The sequence below is a fragment of the Armigeres subalbatus genome, chromosome 3, assembly GCF_024139115.2.
Source record: "Armigeres subalbatus isolate Guangzhou_Male chromosome 3, GZ_Asu_2, whole genome shotgun sequence".
In the NCBI taxonomy this organism is placed as follows: Eukaryota; Metazoa; Arthropoda; class Insecta; order Diptera; family Culicidae; genus Armigeres; species Armigeres subalbatus.
The window spans coordinates 236152623-236168576 of NC_085141.1; the positions used below are offsets into that span (position 1 = coordinate 236152623).

General features: G+C 40.6%; 1 pseudogene; it reads left to right on the top strand.

Moving 5' to 3' along the window:
* LOC134221037 (LIM/homeobox protein Lhx2-like) overlaps nucleotides 1-14652 on the top strand; it is a 432488-nt pseudogene extending 417836 nt beyond the window's left edge.
* The last annotated feature ends 1302 nt before the right edge of the window (nucleotides 14653-15954 follow it).

Here is a 15954-nt window from a genome sequence, read left to right on the forward strand (position 1 = left end):
GGTGCACTTTCGAGACATCACACAGAGAAATAAAAATCCAGAGTAATCTACACAGCGGCGATAGCAGCTTTCTTATTTTATAATACATTTAGATAATGTTGGTCCTGCTGCAGCCCTCCTTAGCCGTGCCTTGGGCCCTCCTTAGCCGTGCGGTAAGACGCGCGGCTACAAAGCAAGACCATGCTGAGGGTGGCTGGGTTCGATTCCCGGTGCCGGTCTAGGCAATTTTCGGATTGGAAATTGGCTCGACTTCCCTGGGCATAAAAGTATCATCGTGTTAGCCTCATGATATACAAATGCAAAAATGGTAACCTGGCTTAGAAACCTCGCGGTTAATAACTGTGGAAGTGCTTAATGAACACTAAGCTGCGAGGCGGCTCTGTCCCAGTGTGGGGATGTAATGCCAATAAGAAGAAGAAGAAGGTCCTGCTGCCGCCGGAGAGTCGCATCGATCTGCTCCTGAGTCCGGACTATAGGATAACTTTGCATAGAACTTTGAGAACGGTACACAGCAACATAATGTCTCGCCAATTATCGCATACAGCCAGATCACCCTTTTTAGGCACTTTCATCCACTTGCATCCAATCAACCGGGAAAGTTGCAGTGCCCCAGATATTACGAAATAAACGATGTAGTAGTTGAGCGGATGTCATGGGGTTAGATATGCGTTTAACTCTTGGGGCTTCGTTCGAAGCATGAAGCTTCGGATGGCTGTTTGAATCTCTAGCAGTGATGTAGCTTCGGTATTGACGCGTGTTATGCGTAGGATCCGGTTGCCGACCACGCTCGCTTGTCCCGTCGACATGAATGTCTCACTTTCTTCTCCAGAGCCGAGTATCGTTGACGGGCTAAGACTTTGGCTCCTCTGGTTTTTGTTCGCCCTATCGCCGCTTTGGCTTCTCTTCGCTCCTCCAGGTCTTGTCGGTGATCCATTGCTTTCGCTGGATGAGCAGTTCGCCCAGATTATTCTCGCTGGTAGGGATGAAGGATTGATGGTCGTCCATTGGTTTTCTAAGCTGCCACCTTCCGGAATATCTGCAGTACGCGTCGCCAGTTCTTCAACGAAGGGTCGTTTCACCGTGGCAACTTCCAGTCAGCGTGTGTTCAACCGTCGTCCAAGTCCCTCCTCCTGCCGACGAATTCGCGCAATGCGCAGGCGTATTTTGCCGATAAGGAGGTGATATCGGCCCTACGTTTGTTCCGTACATCAAGAAGGCTCCGTTTCCATTTTCGGCTGATGCAGATGTTGTCGATTTGATTTTCTGTAAAGCCGTCAAGGGAGACTCCATGACCTTGTGAACCGATCGATTAGGGAAGAGGGATCCCCCTATCACCATGTCGTTATTACCACAGAATTCTGCGAACAGCTCTCCGTTTCCGCTCATTTTTCAGCGAACGAGACCATTATAGTGTCCCATAATGCGCTCTTGGTTCGAGTTGTCCGATCCGATCTTCGCATTGAAGTCGCCCATACAGATCTTGATATCACCCTTCGGTATTATATCTACGACAGCATTGAGTTGTCTTGCAGATCGGCAGCATCGGTTGGCGCATAAAATGGATTATAGTAAGGTTTCGAACCCGTGTTCTAAATATGGCGCCGATTATCCATTCACTTATAGGTTCCCACTTCATGAGCACAGAGTGTGTCTGGGCGCTTAGTAGGAAGACAACTCCGCGATGCCGGGAAGCGTGTTCACCTCATAAACCAGAGTAGCAGAATTTGTCCCGCCGGCATTCGGTGTTCTCCAAATGTTCTCCGGTGTTGGCCAAAGCCAACGGACTTCACTCAGTCCCAGGATCTAAAGCTTCATACGGCGTTCCTAATTGGGAAGATCTGCCAATTTACCCTGCCAGGCTAGGGTAAAAACGATCCCTGTTTCAATTCGTGTTCGTTGTTTCCCGCTAAGAGTCGTTGCCGTAAAATCAGTCCGTATTCTTTCATTGCCATCTTAGGTATATACTCGCAAAGACTTAACTTGTTAATTTTCTTCACGAACAACCCACAAATGAGATCAAGGGCTTATTCATATGAAAAATTTACATGAAATGCGCTTATTTGTCCCAAAATCCCTTAAAATTACATTTTCACCAACGAAAATGTTCCCAATAAAGAGATGATCATAATTTCAGTCCACTTGTCACAAGCCGATCCACAGCAGGGCACTAAACATCTTTGTTGGTAAAAATCGAATTTAAAGAGATTTTGGGACAAATAAGCGCATTTCATGTAAATTTTTCATACACCCAGCCAAAACACTTAGAAGCTTCATCAAAACTACTTATGATTTGGCGCCACAAAGATTGTATGTGAAAACCATAAGTATAATTTATGACTTAAGAGGAGAAATGTATTTTCAGTTACTTACAATTTCCATAACCTGACTTATGAAAATTATGAAAAAGAATTATTAACATTATAAGAGAAGTTAATAATTGTTCATAGTCATATTTATGAATTTAATAATGAAAATAACATGAATATTGATGGTACAATTACAATGAAAATAGAAATTAAAAATGTATGCCATAATTCTCCTAAAGAAGGAAAAAAAATCAATTTAAATTTTTTTTTCAAATGACTAACTTCAAAAAGTAGTCAAAAACATATGTATTATCGCTAGCATTAAAAAGGGCGCTTTTTTCTTAAGAAGCTTAAAAAATAATGGAATTTTAAATGCCCCCATAAGACACGATGAATTAAGCGAATCTCAAAATAAATTTACGGCTTTTTTTGAGAATTTTGCTGGATCATTAATCTGAAAACAATATAAAAATATTAAAGAAAATTTTCTGAAATTTGTAAAGAGTAGTATAATTTACAAATAACCAAAATGATTAAAAATGCGTTCAAAACGTCTTAGCCATCCGAAGTGTAAATTAATCTGTTGACAAATGCTATTCACTTATCTATCATCGGCATGATGAACTAAATATTTTTCCTCAATATTAACTCTAATGCTAATCATAAGTCATAGTTATGGAGTTCAAAAGCCATTTTTGTGAACAGCATAAGTCTGTAATGGAACCGAAAAATTACTCATCCATAAAATGTAACTTATGAAAATCTTAAGTTTATTTGCCTGCGTGTATGAATAAGCTTTGGTCTCCCCTGTGGGTTGCGAAACGCTATCAAAATAGACAAAATTCTTGGCACACACACACATTAGAGCTGTGCGCCGCCACCGCCCCCAGTTTTGACTGGCGCACCGCCATCATCTTTTGACCGCACCGTCGGTGAATGTTAAGCGGACCGTTCAAATAATTTCAGTACCGCATCCTGGTGGTCTTTGAAGTTAATTCCCATCCCTCCATTTTTATAGAAGAAGAACATCGTTCAAGCCCATATATAGTTGCAGTAAATAGATAGTCTTTTCTTACTAAAAATTCACGTAAAAATTAATTTCTCTAGTATTTCCCATGCAAATTGATAATAACATAGGCATGACATGTGCTGGAGTTGTGGATCATACTCACGACAACCTAAACGTTCAATATGTAAGATGATGTAATGTGCCCTCAGTGGATGTGAGGCGGTGATCAGTTTGGTATTTCTGGCAATGACAGCGATGCGATTCTGTATATATTAACGATAGTATTTCTGGCAATGGCATAATCGCCATTGAGCCATTTCACACACGAAAGAGTTAGACATATTCTGCCGTAATCTGGAAAAGTGACGTAACAGCCATTTTACAACATGCATGTTTTCCATTTTTCTGTTAAAGAGCTCGATGAGTAGTACTCGTTAACACTATTTTTGGAAAATGGCGTATACGTCACTTTTTCAGATTACGGCAGTATTGGCAAACACCTTTTTACATAACTGATACCTGGAGATTCTTCTAGTACCATTTTTAGGAAACCCTTCCTGAGAAAAAAAAATCTCTAATAAAAATAGGCGGTTTTGTCCACAAGAATTCAGAAAAACTCCGCCACCAGTAATTCTTTCAGCAGGAATTCTGGGGAATTCCACCTCTTAAAATTTTGGAGAATTGCTCCTTCAAGAGTTCTGTGAATATGTTCGCCTTACTCCAGATGTTCGGGGAAATTGCTTCATCAAGATTTCTGGGGCTTACTTCTTCTTTAATTATGAGACAATCCTTTCTCAGGAATTGTGGGATATTCCTTCTCCGGCAATTCTGGGAAACTTATATAACATGGATAATTCCTTCTCTAGGAATTCTCGGTAATTCCTTCCCAGGAGTTCTGAGGATTTATCCGTTCAGAAATTATGGAGTATTCTTCCTCCAAGGACTCCCCATACGGCCATTTTTCTTGAATTCTGACTAAATTCCTCCTCAGAAATTCTGGGAAATATGTGATTCATAAACTCTAAAAAACTGATTTTTCAAACATTCTGGGTTCTTGCATCTTCAAGAATCCTGAGGAATTGCTTTTCCAGAATCTTATAGCTTCTTACCTTTTCAGGAATTATGAGGAACTCTTTCTACAAGAATTGTTGAATATTCTTGCTTTAGAATTTTAGGAAAATTTCTTTTTCAAAAACACCGAGAAATTCCGTCTTCAAGAATTTCTTCTACAATATTCGCCGAAATACTCATTCCGGAATGTCATGGAATCCAAAAGTTCAGGGCACCTCCTCTCGCACAAATTTTAGAGAATTCCTCGCCCAGAATTAAGAATCATATTCTCTTTTAGGAACTTGGAGGAAACCTACTTAGAGGATTCTGGGGAATCACTCCCCTCAGCCAACGCTGTAGAATGAGCATGATGAGCATCATGGCCACACAATTCGTAGTTTGACTAGAACTTGCGAAATTGTACAAAGAACACAATAAATGGGGCTTGAAATTAGCTTTCCGTTCCCAAAAACTATGTAACGCTATAAAGCGAGAAAGGGAGTCGAGTTCATGCAAAACATCAAACCGTTTAATTTGGCGTTACGCAATTTGTGAACAAACTCTAATTCTTCTCTATGACAAATATGGAGAATTTCTCCCTCACGAGTAATGATCAAATCTTTTCTCATGAGTTATAGATCTTCTCCTTGCATTCTGGGTAATTCTTTCAACAGAGCTTCTTAAAAGTACCATCTACATGGATCCTGTGAAATTCTTATCAAAGAATTCGGGAGGGTTTTATTCTCCCAGATGTTCAATTCACTCCAAAATTCCTTATCTAAGAGTTTCAGAGATTTCCTTATCCAGAAGTTCTAAGGAAAAAATAAATCATTTACCAGAAATTATAGATTGGAAACTCATAGAAAAATTCCTTCATCAGTTCTTGAAAATTCCTGTAGGATTCTCACGTATCACCTGCCAGAATTCTCTCTTCTGTTGGTAATGTTGGTAAAATCTCAAATTCTCAAATCTCATCAGCGATTCAAATCATGCGTGAGTCAAATCCCATCGGAATCATGGCCCAGAGAATCGCTCATGATTCGAATCGCGATTTGCATCATCGCATGATTTTTACCTGATCTTCATTGTTGAATGTATTGAATTAACTTCGTTATTCGTTTAAATCAATGGCTGATAAATCCATATGTAAACAATACATGCGCCTCGATTGCGTTTCGAACCTTTTTAGAACGCAATCATTTTTTGGCGAGTGAGCTAAGCGAAGCGATTCTGTCCGAGAAACTCAAGCACGATGTTCTCCCTACAGAATCACAGGCGAGTTAGCAATGATCGAGATTTGAGTATGATTCTACCAACACTGCACTGCTTGCACTGCTAGGGTGCATCAAGCCACAGTTATTAGCTGCGAGGTTTCTAAGCCAATCCAACCTTTTTGCATTCTCGTGTCATAAGGGTCTGTTCACAAATTACGGGGGAGGGGCGAGGTCCAACTTGCGTTATACTTTGTTACAACAAAAGGTGGGGGAGGGGATGGGTACTACCAAATGTTACGCACAACGCGAATAAAAATTTATTTTTAATGTTTTTTAATCACTGATTGAAGTAATTTTTAATATAGGGGGAGATCCCCTAGTGCCGGACACATAACCCATTTAACGAAAAACTCTCCAATTTTTGGATTATGCTTACTTGTATACCATATACACAAAATATGATCATTGATGATTCATACAAACATATGTTTGATCATTTGAACACGTTTTTGGGCGATGTATTTTGATGATGAATTTTAGCGAAAATTTTCACGAATCAGAAAAGCGTCCTCGAGTACCGGACACTTTTGCATCATGTTCAAATATGAACAAGTTCCTATTACACGAGTAAAGACATCATTTAGAATAGTAACATTTCTCACTTGCTTCACGTTGTAGATATTAACACGTGTTAGCAGAGTTGACTCTCCAGCTCAATTTTTTTGCATCCTACACCCAACCGGCGGTTGTTAGATTTTCTAACAATTCTGTATAAGAATCTACCAAAACCTGTGTAAGAACTGGGCACATGCGAAATTGCTAGATTCTTATACAAATATTGTACAAGAATCTAACAATATTGTAAGCTTTTCTTACATTTTTTGTATAAGAATCTAACAATTTCGCATATGCCCAATTCTTATACAGGTGTTGGTAGATTATTATTATTATAATCTTTATTAAAGAGGTTTTTAGCCCAAGGCTAGTTCACCTCCGGTGTTGGTAGATTCTTATACAGAAATGTTAGAAAATCTAACAACCGCCGGTTGGGTGTACTCAAAATTCCCTCCATTTTCAATGACATCTTAAATTTTTATTTCTGCTTATTTCTATAACTTTCAGATACCTCAGTAAGAAAAAATATTGAATTGAAGTAAGTTTAGCAAAAACAGGTGTAAAGAATGGCTATTTGATCACATGAAAAAACTCACTGTCTGGACCCGGGGGACAGCTACCGAATACAGAAATTGATTTTGCACCATAGATACATTATACATCTAACAAATCATGATCGCTATTTGATATATGACTAATATTGACCATCTCTACATAATCAGAATGCATTCGATGGGTTTTAATAGTTGATTCAAACCATCTAAAATAAAAAAAAGAAGAAAAATTTTGACATTTTTGTTCAATTTCAAATTATGTACAAAGTTTACAACATGGGGATCTGATATTCAATACAGGTAAAGGACTTTTCAATAGCTTTCTTAAAATGATGTAGGGATCTCTGCAAGTGCCGTTTCTAGAAGTGTTCGGCATTGGGAGGTGTCCGACGCTGGGTGATCTCCCCCTATATTAGGTGAAACTTTTCATGGATTTACTGGAGACATTAATGAGGCATTCTTGAAGAATTTCCTGGTGCGATTCTTGGAATTTTCGAAAAGAATGCTCTAAAAATTCTGGAAAAAAATACCGGGATATCGAAATTTTCCAGAATTTTTAGAAGAATTCTTCAGAAGTCACGAAGATTTTTTTGAATCTATGTAGAATCTCTGTAGAATTTTATGTGTTTTTTATTATATATTTATTTATCAGACTAAGGCCGGAGTGGCCTGTGCTGCACATAAAAGTCTTCTCCATTCAGCTCGGTCCATGACTGCACTTCGTCAACCACGTAGTCTGCGGAGGGTCCGCAAATCGTCCTCCACCTGATCGATCCACCTTGCCCGCTGTGCACCTCGCCTTCTTGTTCCCGTCGGATCGTTGTCGAGAACCATTTTCACCGGATTACTGTCCGACATTCTGGCTACGTGCCCGGCCCACCGCAGTCTTCCGATTTTCGCGATGTGAACGATGGATGGTTCTCCCAACAGCCGATGCAACTCGTGGTTCATTTGCCTCCTCCACGTACCGTCCGCCATTTGCACTCCACCATATATGGTACGCAACACTTTCCTTTCAAAAACTCCCAGTGCGCGTTGATCCTCCACGAGCATCGTCCAGGTCTCGTGTCCGTAGTGAACTACCGGTCTTATAAGCGTTTTGTAGATAGTCAGGTTGGTACGGCGGCGAACTCTATTCGATCGGAGCGTCTTGCGGATCCCAAAGTACGTACGATTTCCAGCCACTATGTGCCTCCGAATTTCTCTGCTGGTATCGTTATCGGCGGTCACCAGTGAGCCCAAGTACACGAATTCTTCAATCACCTCGATTTCGTCACCACCGATAGAAACTCGTGGTGGGTGGCTTACATTGACCTCTCTTGAGCCTCTTCCTATCATGTACTTCGTCTTCGACGTGTTGATGACTAGTCCAATCCGTTTAGCTTCACTTTTCAGTCTGATGTAGGCTTCCTCCATCCTCTCAAAGTTACGTGCCATGATATCAATGTCGTCGGCGAAACCAAATAACTGGACGGACTTCGTGAAAATCGTGCCACTCATGTCAATCCCTGCCCTTCGCATTACTCCTTCCAAAGCGATGCTGAATAGCAGACAAGAAAGACCATCACCGTGCCGTAACCCTCTACGCGTTTCGAAGGGACTCGAGAATGCCCCAGAAACTCGAACTACGCACATCACCCGATCCATCGTCGCCTTGATCAACCGTATCAGTTTATCCGGAAATCCGTTTTCGTGCATTAGCTGCCATAGCTGGTCCCGATCGATTGTATCATATGTGGCTTTGAAGTCGATAAATAGATGATGTGTGGGCACGTTGTATTCGCGGCATTTCTGCAATACCTGACGTATGGCGAACACCTGGTCTGTGGTAGAGCGTTCACCCATAAATCCCGCCTGGTATTGCCCCACGAACTCTCTTGCAATTGGTGTTAGTCGGCGGCATAAAATTTGGGAGAGTACCTTGTAGGCGGCGTTCAGCAATGTGATTGCGCGGTAGTTGCTACAATCCAGCTTATCGCCCTTTTTGTATATGGGACATACGACACCTTCCATCCACTCCTGCGGCAGAATCTCATCCTCCCAAACCTTGTAAATCACCCAGTGCAGCGCTCTAGCCAGTGCCTCACCACCGTGTTTAAACAGCTCTCCTGGTAGTTGGTCAACTCCAGGGGCTTTGTTGTTTTTCAGCCGGCCGATCTCCTCCTGGATTTCCTGGAGATTCGGAGCCGGAAGTCGCATGTCCTGCGCGCATGCTCCTAGATTCATTACCATACCGCCACCGTTGTCTGCCATATCGCTATTCAGGTGCTCTTCGTAGTGCTGCCGCCACCTTTGGATCACCTCACACTCGTTTGTAAGAAGGTTTCCGTTTATGTCCTTACACATATCGGGCTGTGGCACGTGGCCCTTACGTGATCGGTTCAACTTCTCATAGAACTTTCGTGCGTTATTATTTATGTGTTCGTGGGGAGCCCAATTTTGAACCGAGTCAGCTTAAAAATAATAATAATTAAAGCAAACACCAAAAGTGTGTAAATGTTTACAACGTACCTAGCTCATATTATCCGAGCCGCAGTCGCCGTCAGAAAATTGCACTCATACCGACGCCGGTTCAAAGTACATCGGTGCACACGTCTAAAACACATCGCCTCAATTCCCACTAAAAAAAAAGAACTTTAAAATCAAGCGCGTTGAGCGACATAATTTGATGTTCACATTTAAACTGTGGGTTAATCGTATACGGGCTTCTTAAAAAACGAATACAAACACTTAAAATCGCAGATTTCGGTAAAATTCTCAACATCAGAATTGTTCGGTAATATTTTTTTTTAGATTTTTGGTAGTTTTGACCGTTGAACAAAGGATCCGACACAGATTGTTGTTTTTTTAGAATCATATTATTCACACCTTTCACTATTGGCATAAATAAGGGGGCTAGGGGGGCTTAGCCCTCCCTAGAAAAAAAATAGCCTCCCCTAGGATTTAAAAAGTTAGTTAGCAGTGATATTAATTTTCAACATATAGCATAATGAAAAAGTTTAAAGACAAAGTTATCTCCCATATTCATCCTATCATAATGAAATGAGTAAAAGACATATAAACTTATTTCTCATTTCAGAGAAAGATTCCTAATTGATTTGAAAGCATGAAAATAAGCTTGCTATGAATAACAACGGAGTGCCACCTAAATATCAATCAAAGCAATCGAAGTACTTTGCCCTCAAAGACATGTGGTCAACCATCGCGAACTAGAGTGACAGTTTTTCAGCAGACTTCCACTTGTCTATCAGCATGATAATCTCAACAATTCCCATCAGCATCCGATAAGGAATCTCATCTTAATCCCAGAGGAATTCTCGAGAAGAAGAATTCTCATGGGAATCACACAGTATCGATACCCTTGGGAATCTGTGGGGATACACTTCATAATCCATGGAGCGGAGGATTTGCTTCAGAATCTTTTGTTAATCTGCTTCAGAATTCCTTCGGAGTCGTTCGAAGATTTGTTTCTGAATCGTTCAAAGATTTGCTTCGGAATTCCTTAACGATTTGCATCAGAATCCCTTGAATATTTAATTAGGGATCTCTCGACGTTTTGCCTCGAAACCTTTCAGTGATTTGCTTTGGAATCCCTCGACGATCGGAATCCCTCTGAAGATTTGCTTCGGAATCATTCGACGATTCGATTCGGAATACATCGACAGTTTGCTTCGGAATTCATCGAAAATTTAGTTCGGACTCCCTCTTTCCGGACTTCCCGTCTGAATTCCTGGAACATTCACTCGGAACCCCTGGAAAATTCCTGGAATATTCCTGTCGGAATTCCTAGATGATGGAGGATATCTAAGGGGCGATCCATGTACCACGTGGACAATTTTGGGGGGAGGGGGGTATGGCCAATGCCCATGGTTCATACAAATGTTTGAAAATTTGTATGAGCAATTGTCCACACGGGGGAAGGGGGTTATCCAAAACTGACCAACAACTGTCAACGTGGTATATGAACAGCCCCTAAAATATTCTCACTAGAATCCTTGGAACATTCCCGTCGGAATTCCTGGAGGATTTTCGTCGACATCCCGGGAGGATTTGGAATCCCTGGAACATCCCCTTCAGACTATCTGGAATATTCCTGTTGGAATCCCTGGAGATTCCCTTCGGTATGCTTGGAGGATTCCCGATAAATCTCTGAATATTCCCGCCGGAATCACTATCAAGGATTCTTATCGAAATCCTTGGAGGGTTTCCGTCGGAAACACTGGAGGAATGTTGTATTTTCTTTTCATTTGAAATAGATAGAAAGTTTATTAAATATGCAAAAAATTCCACCGTCTACCGGTGGGAACATGACGGCGATCCATCACATAATGTCCTTTCGTCTGCGGGACCAAGCGGGACCAACAGACCAAGCGAAGCCCTACTACATTCAGCCGAAATAGCCATACGCTATCAATTTGAGTCGTTTTAGCAAGATAGTTTAATGAGGTGATAAAATATTCGATAATTTTTGAAAACTCAAATTAAAGAAAATAGATGCAGGGGCTATAACCACACCACCACACTCCCCCCCCCTTCCCCTGGGCCTAGTTACGCCAATGCTTTTCACACCTGTTTGTTGTGAACATTCAAAAGATGCAAGTCTAGATGGCATACTGATGTCATGGGTTCGATTTTTCGAATTCAATCTTCCACATGCTGTGGAATCTATGGCAAAAGGTCGAAAGGACAAAAGGTCGAAAAGATAAAACGTCGAACGAGACAAAATGTCGAAAGGGACAAAAGGCCGAAAAAAACAAAAGGTTGAAAGGGACAAAAGGTCGAAAAGGACAAACGTCGGAAAGTAACAAATTTCGAGCATTGATGTATTTGATGTGCGGCGTGCGCCATCGTAACAGATCTATGTGACATTTAGAAATCCCAAACATCCATCTATTAGTTGTACTTACTGAATGAATTTTAATTATTTGTTAAAAATTGTGTAATTTTGATCTTATTGATCTTTTGTTTCGATCAGCTTTTTGTCACTTTCGACCTTTTGTCCTTTCGACCTTTTGTCTTTTGACGTTTTTTCTTCCGACTTTTTCTCCTTTCGGCCTTTTATCCCTACCCCCATGCTGTACATATCCACATCAGGGTTTCAAACATTGTAAACAATGTCCATTCCGGATAGATAATTCGCGCAAGTGAAGCAATTGTTTTTTTCTGGCGCTCGCTTTACGTGACCAGCCGAAATTAGTCTAATACAAATGCTTATGCTTTATGAGTCTAATTTTTTATTTACATTGAATGCAGGCAGAGCTTGAAAATGAAACATTAGCTGAGTTATCATGTCCACTGTATATAAATATATCTTATAACTAGTTATGTCACATTCTGATTTTTCTGAAAACCAACAAGTAATACTATTTCTATGAAGCTAGCATTATACAGCTTCCCGATGGTTTGAAGACAATTGTTATATATTTATTTAACCACACCAGAATAATATAATTTCTAATACATCTACTTCAGAATATATATCTTTTCGGCCAACCAGAAATACAAAAACAAGGAGCACTCGCCAAAAGAAAGGCTCTCGGGCTGACATCACGGTGCAACGAGAGCGAAAGGAGTTGAAAATTAAAAAACAAAAACTTCCCTACTCTGCGATGTTTAATTAGCTAAAGTTAATTAATTTTTTGCGAAAAAGAGATATTTAACTTTTTTTTGCTGGTAGCTTCGTTTGCTGCTCATTCGTCCTTGCGCCAGAAATCCCGCCACTGCCCAGCCTTTTCCCTGTAAATCCTACGTGCTTTACTCGTCTTTCACGCCCTTGTCCACAGGGGACATTTTTCACAATTAATTAATCTAAAGCTCTCTCTCTTTCATTCTCTGTTCTTCATTGCAGCCAGCCGGAGAAAATCTCATCGGTAATGTCGGCAGTGGACGTATGCCGCCAACCGTTAATCGATCTCCATACGTAGCAGACAAACTCGGTCTAACACAACAGCAGCAACCGCCGCAAGCACCCCAGCAGCAGCAGCACGCGCCAGTTCCATCGAATCATCAGGCGCAGCATCACCCCCAACCACCCCAACAATCACCACAGCAGCAAACGGCTGGTGGCAGTCATCTGCAAAATCTTGCCCAGCAGCAGCACCATCCTAGCAATCTTGGTCCTCACCGAGACGATGGCTCCAGCGGCTATGGGAGTCCCGATTCGGAAACCTTCGAGACGCCGGCCTCTCAATGACGCCCAGTGCCCTGATTCTGCGAGGCCACCTAGTCGAAGCTACTGGTAGCAGGGAATGGTTGATGAAGTGACATGAAGCGTTCCACGCTACACACAATTTTCGCGCGATGTGCTTCTGAAGAGGTGTTTCAATTTTGAGGTTCTGTGTTTGGTACTTCGTTCTACATTAGAACAGCTGCGTTGTCATGGACAAATGCAAAATTAAGCACCTATTGCCAATATTTTCTCAATTGTTCTCACTAGTGCAAGACAAAATAAACACGCACCGCACCTAGCGGTCGTTTAAACTTGGACGAACCTAGCGGAATTAAAAAATGGTAGCGACCATTTATTAGCTCAAATTTCAGCTATTTTTCATATTTATAAATTAATATCAATATGTCAACTTTTGATAAATTATAAAATGATTTCAACAGTTATAGCAATACAAATAACAAATTTCATCGTTTTAATTCAACCAAACAAATTAATTGTGGGGTTCAGTGCAATAGTAAAAAGTTATCCTGGAAAATCGAACGACCCAATAAATGTAAGACATAGGTAGTGTATGAAGCGTCATATACAATATACATTATCTTAAGCGCAAAACCTGATGGGGTAATTTTGGCATCAAGCCATAAGGAAGCTCGTAGTCTGAACTGAATAATCTATTAAAGGCATATTTTTTGCAGTACAAATGACGGCTTTATCCAATTTTATCATATTATTGGTAATGTTAGGACCTCTTGTGTTCAAACCTCAAATAAGCACCACCTTCAGATTTTTACATCAGCGCCTAAATAGCAAGACCTGCAGAAACACAAACAAAACGAGATGAATACTTTGTATACATAGTCTAGTCAAAATAAATAATAAGATTATTGCTTATTTAAATTCCTAAATCAAAGATAAAGACAAACATTTGTTTATCTGGTAGAACTTAAGTATGAAATTGTTAATTTTTTAAATTCTCGCACTGTACATATTATCATGGCAACAATGCAAAAATACTTTAAACAAGCTATTGGAATCAACAGAGAAAAATGAAACCAGAATTGAGTATTATAATTCAAATACAAAACTAAGTTATTATTGTTTCGGAACGAACACTCAGAAACGAATTGATGTAACTAATTGATAAGAAAAATTAAGCTTAAAGACCAAGAAGGATACCATTCGAAGGAAAACATCACTTTTTAAAAACATATCTCTACGTTCTACGTTCTAATAGGTGATGCGCCCCAAAAACAGTGTTCATGAGATACTCACAGTCAGCAGAAAGGCAAAAAATGCGTAGCCATCTCGAAACCGGTGAGGCAGAGCCGCAAAGTTGTAAACAATTTATTTGAACTCATCTTGTTTAGACAGTGTATCGTTATTAATAGTATGTGCAGAATTTTTCGTGCTCCTCAAAGGACGCTGCAAACGAATACAAGCATCAGATTTCAGCTGGTATCCTATGTTATTTGTATACTAGTCGATCAGATTAGCAACGAATCAAATCCACAAAATAAGGATAAGAAGTTTATTTCCTGAAACCAAATATGAAGCCTATCATTTTCCGCAATACTAGTCACGGCTGATCGTTGAGAATCGGTATAGAGCTGCGATTAAAACATATTGTGATTATACGACATTTTGATAAAGTGATATAAAGAAAATAATATCGCTGTAAATATGGTCAGTATCGCCGACAAAGCTGGTGCAAAATAAAAAGAAATATGATGAAATAATTTGGATGGAGTTTTTACTAGAATATCCGAAAGCAGCTTAGCCACATCGATATTAGTCAATGTTCGAGTCCCTTTCAGCGTAGCCATCGTTCCGATTCCCTGTTTTACAGCATAGTATGTACACAGTCCAGGGTCTCCAGTAGCCTTGCGATTGCGAGCAAAGGCGTAGGATTGCCAATCCGGAGATGGCGAATTCTCGGTGCGATCTAGGATGTTTTCGGGTGGGAAACATTCTCGACAAAAGATATTTTAGTTACTAGATAAAGATTGTCGCTTCGGTTCCCTTTGTTCTGCTGTCCGAAACATGTGTGGTACATACCTGTCAAATCGTATGGATTTTCCTTCTTTGACATTTAGCTCCCCTATCCTCGCCAGCAAGAGATGTTCCGGACAGCGACGACAGCGACAATCTTTATCTAGTAACTAAAATATCTTTTTTCTCGACTTCCTAGGCATACTGTATCCATTGTACTTGCTGTGGGGTTTGAGTAAGTCACCATCAGCGTGCGATTATACATTAACACCTCAGCGTGTCGATCAGTGCGCAGCAAGCCATGACTCGGCCTCTTCTGGTCAGACCTCCGTGGCGTGCACAGGCACCCACGGCACGGAGAGCTGCTATCATAACAGTTCGCTCTGGCTATTTAGGGCCACACATTTTGGCGATCCTACCAGGTTATTTGTTGGATCCTGACTCTTATTTCAAAAGGTGAGTTGAATTCAATTATGTGCGAATGTGTTAAAATGTTTGATGAATTTAAAAAACACAAGACAATGGGTTTGTATTGCTACAAAGCGCGTCTAGGAGACCGCTGTAAAATGGATTGTGGTTTGGAAAATCCCAAAGCGCGTCTGGAAGACCGCTGGAAAATGGATTGTGGTTTGGAAAATCACAAAGCGCGGGAGATCGCTGGAAAATGGATTGTGGTTTGAAAAATCACAAAGCGTGCCTGGAAGACCGCTGTAAAATTAATTGTGTTTTGGAAAATCACAAAGCGCGTCTGGAAGACCGCTGGAAAATGGATTGTGGTTTGGAAAATCACAAAGCGTGGGAGATCGCTGGAAAATTATTTGTGGTTTGCAATACCACAAGGCGCGTCTAGGAGACTGCCGAGAAAAGGCTTGAAAATCTAGAAAATCCCAAGGTGGGTCATGGAAGCATTGATTTTGTTTGAAATGTACAACTTGGCGAATTTAGTGTACATGAGACTACCAGTTAAGCTAGTTCTAAAGAAATATGAGAGATATCGAGATCTATCGTATGCCACAAATTTGTTTGGAAGGCTTTATATATTACCTCG